Source organism: Miscanthus floridulus, chromosome 8 (assembly GCF_019320115.1).
Source record: "Miscanthus floridulus cultivar M001 chromosome 8, ASM1932011v1, whole genome shotgun sequence".
NCBI lineage: Eukaryota > Viridiplantae > Streptophyta > Magnoliopsida > Poales > Poaceae > Miscanthus > Miscanthus floridulus.
The window spans coordinates 70,345,115-70,352,325 of NC_089587.1; positions in this window are offsets into that span (position 1 = coordinate 70,345,115).

Consider the following 7,211-nt stretch of genomic DNA (forward strand, 5'->3'; position numbering starts at 1 on the left):
GATATGAGGAAAGAAAAGACTCTAAGGATATGCAAGACTATCTAGCTTGTGGGTTTATTGCATTTACAGGAAGTAATACTAAGCGTGCGTCCTTATATTCGATTTTTATTAATAGCCGCATTGGTTCATTAACTAACCATTCTGTGTAAGCACCTGTGCTACTTTCAAGTAGGTGGTAAGCAATTAGATTTCATTTTCCATCTTCCATCTTTCATCTTTTAGTTCTTACTATGATGCTAAATCGTAGACAAGCCGTATCGGAATGTCGGCGATTCGTGAATCAATGCCCCCAGCTGGGTACCCCAAAAACACACGCCTCGCTTGTACCTCGAGCACAAGCAGGACCAACCCATCACCCTCCTATCCTGGGGTCCTAGGTTCCCATCCAAACTGGGACTCCAAGCCCCTGCCTCTGAGTCCCGGACTTAGTGCGGTGCAAGAACCTCCTCCACCAAAACAAAACCCTGACCATCGGTTCAGAAAGAGCCGAAACCCACAACAAGAGAGCAACAAGTCTTCCAAGCGCCCATACACAAGTATGTGCTTGGAATAATAAATCTGTGACTCGCCTAGAGCCTTATGCAACGGTCGGTCCTTAATCGACACTGACAGGGAAAACAGTGTAACTAAGCTATGCCCCGTGTCTACGGCGACACAACCTCTTACACCCACCAATACCAAACCATATCCCTGTCCGGTTATCATTTTTCCTTTCCACCATTTATATTTTCCAATTGATAATAATACAGTAATATATTTCCTATCTCTCGTGAGTGACAGACAATCACTCGACTTCTATCGGAGTCCTGTAGCATAGCAATCTACACGATCCTGTCATACTAGTAGAACTCATAGGATAAAGATATATATATATATATATATATATATATATATATATGCAAGTGGGTTTTATTCAACTCCTTAAAACTTAATGCACAAATATAATTTAAACTGCAGAAAAGTAGAGGTTATGTACTGGGGCTTGCCTGGGTAAGATATATATTAAAAGTTAGTATCTGTATCTTTAGATCATCCACCATCAACTGGATAGAAAACCCATTGCAACATCTCCTGGAGAGAATACCATTACACCATCTTCGGATTCTCAATCATCCTTCCATTTGATCTGTTGACCCATCATCGTACCTATATGATATGCAATGCGATGCAATGCAAAGACATAATTAATCGACTGCAACCGTGACTCGAAAAATACGATTTACGCCTCTCACGTTAATGACCTAGTGCTAACGATGACCGTACTTAGGCTACATATCCATGTTGTCAATAAGACGTCATTTCCCAATAATTATTTTAGTTATATAAACCCAAGGTGTTTCTTTATTTTATTCTATTGATTTAACCATTATTCGAAATAGGACATTATTATCTATCTAGCAAACTAATTATTCTGGAGCTACAAAAATTACCGGGAGTACCTAATATTGCTAGGAGCCTACTGTAAAATTCTAGATTCAACAATATTACCAATTTATCATGGAAATTCCTACAAGTTTATATTTTATAATATTAAGTACCTTAAATTAATCATATAGCTTCCAAGAATATTATCACACTATGTGAACAATATACTACCAGGTAGAGCATGATTTTAGGAGACTAACAAAACTAGTTTCACATTTTTATAAATTTTCTATGATTTACTATGAATTTTACAAGTTTATTTACGAAGCTAAATTAACAATTGCTCTTAAAAACTAAAAGGGCCAGTGGCCAGGTCGGCCCAACGGCGTACGGGCGGCAGATGGCCCATGGGCGCGTAGACGATGGGCGGCCCACAGGTGTGCGTGGCCCAAGCAGCGACGGCAGACCAGCCCAGCACAGGCGCGAGCGGTGGCCCAGGCGGCAGGCCAACGGCCCACGCGCGACGCATCTTGCAGAAAGAACCCCACACTTTTTCCTATTCGCTCCGTGATCCACAAGCACTATTCATTTGAGTCACGTATTTTGCAGTAAGCTCTATGTACAAAACCTCGGCTTGGATTCATACCCTTCTCACCTCATCTTCTTCTCCTTTCGACACCGAGTAGAGGCAGAGGAGCTCCGCCCGGCGACCAATCTCGGCTGGGAAGGCACGGCAGCGGCGGGAGTCCCGCCGAGGAGTAGCACGGGACCCTGCACTACCACGGCCTGGCCGTGGCAAGACACGAGCCAGCCCACTATAGCCTGCCCACGCGCGAGTCATAGCGGCAGCAAGCCAGCAATGGTGGCTCCGGCCGGACGAATGGTGGCACGGCTCTCCAGGCACGGTGGCCACGCAGCGGTGGCACGCGCACTCAAGGAAGAAGGCGCGGGCTGGGGAGGTGCATGCTTGGCGCAGCGGTCATCTAGGGATGGGGACGAGTAGGTGTGACAGAGGGCAGCGTGGTCGTCATAGCTCAACTCGGTTCTTGTCAAGGCCAAGGCAGGGTCAAGGCTTGGCGCAGCCATGACCTAGTGGTGGTGTGGGACGCTGCGATGGTGGGGCAGTGCTGCGGGCACATGGGTGCGGCCGCAGTCCCAAGCGGACCATGGGGGAATGCACGGGGATGGCCGGCACCAGCGTGGAAGGCAGGCTAAGGTGATGCAGCGTGGGGTAGCGCTGGCTTGGGCACACAGTGGGGCTACGGGGCGGCTGCTGGATAGGAGAAGCGGTGTTGCGGCACGGCCGAGCGCGGGTGGCCAGACCAGGGCGTGCGTAACCAGGCAGGGGAAGGCGGTCCAGTGTGAGGCCTCGGGCGTTGCAGGGAGGAGGAAGGAGAGGCGGCTGACTGCTTGGCCACAGCGGCGTGGGACGAGCAGCACACGCTCATAGGGCAGCTTGGTGGCAGGGACGCCACGTGAGGTAAGCAGAGCGGGGAGCGAATGGGGCAAAGAAAAAAAGGCAGGCACATGAAGAGCTAAGAGCGAGCTCGCCAGCTGGGAGTGGAGCAGACCGACCGCCAGCGGCCATGACATGGCACTACGGTTGCTATGACATGGAGCTAGGATGCCTTGGCACAGCGCGGTCGGCAGGACGGTGCCACAGCTTGGCTCTACGCGCGACAAGCGGTAGAGCGGAAGTGACCCAACGAGCAAGTAGCCAGGCCGGTAGGCCAACGCGCGCGAGGTCACGAGGAAGCAATGTCTAGTATGGCAACAATAACTAGCAGGTAGACGAGCGAACAAAAGAAAGAGCGAGGAGCAGTCGGTCAACTTATACAGTCAATCGCTACTAGTATCACTGAGTATGTTTACCCCTTTCTTCTAATTCTTTGTTCAAGTTATCGTTGTAACGTATATATACCTATATATATATATATCTCCAACGGTTTACTAATTTAGATAATTTGCAACGTCTAGGCATAGAAAAATTTCAACAAAGCTCGAATTTAAATTTGATTCAAAAGCTATATATATGTATATCGTTCTATTTATTAATGGATTTTATTTTATTTATAAAAGTTGCTTTTCATGCTTAATCTAATATAACAAACCGTTTGCTAGAATCGTCATTCGACATTTCTAAATATCTTTACGCACTGAGAAATTTTAACTTGGCGTTGATTCGAGTCCACAAAACTAAGTCACACACGATTCCCTTATCACGACAAGTACGTTTTAAATAAAAACCCGAGAAACTCGTTTCGAAAATTTTACTTAGGCCTAATCGCGGTGCTAAACAAGCTCATAACACCAGGGGTGTTACAATCCAGAAATCATAGGCTTTCCCATAAACCCATGTCGACTGTGTGTTCTCTGAACGCACTGGGTGGCTAGCCTTTGGTAAGCGGATCTGCAAGTGCTTGCTTGGTACTCATATGCTCAATGTTTTTAAAATGATTCTGGATTTTTTCCTTTACAACATATAACTCAATGTCAATGTGTTTGACAGCACACTTTACCTGTTGTTTTAGGAGTTAACTACTTTAAATGGTTATTGCTGTTGACTATCATTGTTAAATCTGGGTACTAATTCTCTTAACCTCCTTTTGCCTGTTTCTTAAGCCTCATGTTAAGCTATACTATGGTATGCATCACTGATGACACCACAACTGTTTCTTTGGAGCTTTTCCATAATAATACTTCAACTGCGAGTGTTTGCAACTATGGTTAATTTTACTACACATCTCACCAAGATATAACATTTATACCCTCAACTATTTGAGAGTACTTATTCTTTCTTACTCAGCATGAGGCCTATGATACTTTGCAAAATTGCAAGACATTCTCAACTCTATTCCAGTGATCTATATCTAGACTAGACTTCTACCAAAATATCTAGGATACGTAAACTATGTCAGGGTAAGTTCTTACTTGTACTTATACACTCATCAAACTTTCAACAGCTGAAGCATACAGAACCAAGTTCATTTAATCGATCTCATATCGGTTCTTGAAACACTTAAAGTTCCCAAATTTATTACCCTTGACTATAGGAGCAGGCGTAGGTTTACTCGCATGCATACTTTATTTCTTTAGAAGCTTTTCTAAGTATGCCTTTGTGACGATCCTAATACCCTATTTTCTTTTATCTCGGTGAATTTCGATTCCTAGAACTAATGACGCTTCACTAAAATCATTCACATTGAAACTTGAGGACAAAACTTCTTCTCACATGATAGATTAACATCACTACTAGTGAGTAGAATGTCATCTATTCCTAGGATGTGAAAAATGAATTTTCCATTCTTGAACTTCGCATAAACACTATTGTCCTTCTCATTTTCTTTAAAACCCAAACTTTCTTATCGTTTCATCAACTTCAAATACTAGTGTCTAGAAACTTACTTTTAACCTATAAATGGATTTCTACATATGGCATTCCATATGTTCTTTTCTTCCACGACAAAACCTTTTGGGTTGTGCCATATAAATGTTTTCATACAAATTCCCGTTGAGGAATGCCGTCTTTACATCCATCTGATGTAACTCTAAATCGTAATGTGCTATGAACACCATTATGATTCTAAAAGAATCCTTGCATGAGACCAAAGAGAAAACTCTTATTGTAATCTATTCATTCTCTTTGCGTAAAGCCTTTTCCTACAAGTTGTGCTTTATATCTTTCTACATTCCCTTTGGAGTCACGTTTTGTGTTGTAGACCCTTTTACAACCTACTATTTTGGTTCCAATAGGAATTTCTTCTAAGTCCTAAACATCATTGGTATTCATCGAATTCAATTCAACTTCCATAGCTTCTTGCCATTTAAACCAGTAAACGCTTCTCATGGCTTCTTCAAATGAGACGGGATCACCCTCTATTTAAATTTCTTTACTAACATAGACTTCATAGTCATCAGAAAAATTGGTTTACTAATTCTTTGATACCTTTTGGGGCCTCAGCTACTGGTATTTTCATATGGGGCTCTTGTTGCTCTTCATTGCCAAGAGATAATTGATTCTACAGGCTCCTGTATTATAAGATCATTGTTTACATTATTCATCTTCTTTGAAGAGCTAACAACAGGGGTTGTATTAGTCATACAACATCAACAGGTATTGAGAAACTTATTTCTCCTAGGTCACTGGAGTAGGCACGTAGTCCCTCTTCTCTTCAAGTCTTAGGTCTCTACATACCTCTATATACCATGCTCCACAGATCTTTCCATCTTTTCTAAAGATGGTGTATCTTTAAATATCATATTTTAGGTTTAATCTATTAAAACCTTATATGGCGCTTTAAGCACCACCTTAACATCTTTGAGGCTGACTACGCTATCTTCCTGTTGTAACTTTAAAAGGTCCAGGAATTTAGCTATTTCTTTGCTTAGGGATATCATTGTTGTGACCGTTGTACTCCTCCAATGGTCACATTCATCTTAATTAATCTTTATCTCACTCTTAATGAAGAGTATCTTTCTTAATTGATCTTTATCTCACTTTTAATGAAGAGTATTTTTCTTAATTGATCTTAATATTCTCCCCCTCAAAATATGGCATGAACTTTACTACCATAATTTTGAGAACTATTCAGAAAATCTGTGAACGAGGAGACACTTATAACTTACTTCATTCACATGATTATGTCATGTAAACAAAGTTATTTCTTGATCCGTTTAGGAGTACACTTTCCTTATTTCACTTCAAGAACTCAACGAGGTCTTTCATTAGCAGTACTTTTGCAAGTCATGCTTGCATCTTTTTCTTGTCTTTTGATTAGGATTGACCATGACGGTGCATTTCTATTGTGCCATGGTTAATACTAGGATAGCATAAGAGCTACCTAAACTTCTCTCACTATACGAGATACAAAAATATATGAGTCATCACAAAACTTCTCCCGCCATGCAGGATTGACTAGCATAAGTATTATGTCAAACTTCTCCCCATGCGGGATAAATCTATATACAAATTGTCATAACGAAAAATTTAGTCACGATGACTAAAATATTCACTTATACTTCATTTTCCAATTAAATCTTCCCGTTGGTTCCAATTTAATCAGAAAATTAGTAAACTAACAAAAAATTATCCTGAACTAGCTTGACTCAAGTCTTTTCATTCACATACCCTAGCATTGCAGCCCGTTGGCATGCAACCGAGTGATCTCGGTTAAAAAATCAAACTTACAAGATGCTTCTACATCAATTCTATATCACCGTTGGACAGAAAATAAAATTAATGCATAAAACTCATAAATTAACTTGAAATACATATAACCACTCTTCAAAATTAAATTCTTCTGTTGGTTCGAATTTAATTAGAAGATAATCAACATCATTGCAGCAGAAATTTGATAATAAAATACATTCTTTTTGTTCAGGAGCATTTCGTGGTATTTGTCTACTCTCTGAAAAATTGACCATGTTGGTGTAAAATTTATCAGAGATTTAAATTTCAACTTTAAACTCATTGTAATATTGTTATCATCAACGTTGGTCAGAAAATAACAATACCATAATTTAACATAAATAAATCAGACTACTCCTCTAATTTAATTTTTTTTCGTTGGTTCCAATTTAATTAGAGGATAAACATAATCATAATTTACTAAATAAATATAACTGCTCTTCAAATTAAATTCTCCCATTGGTTCAAATTTAATTAGAAGATAATAAACATTAATCTTTGGAGCGGAAACACGGAAAAATTATTTATCTACTTTTCAGAAGTATTTTACTGTACTCATCTACTCTCTGAAAAATTATTCCGTTGGTTCAAATTTTGACAGAGATTTAAACGAGATAGAATCATCAAAATTTGCTTCTAAAAATGATAAAACAAAAAC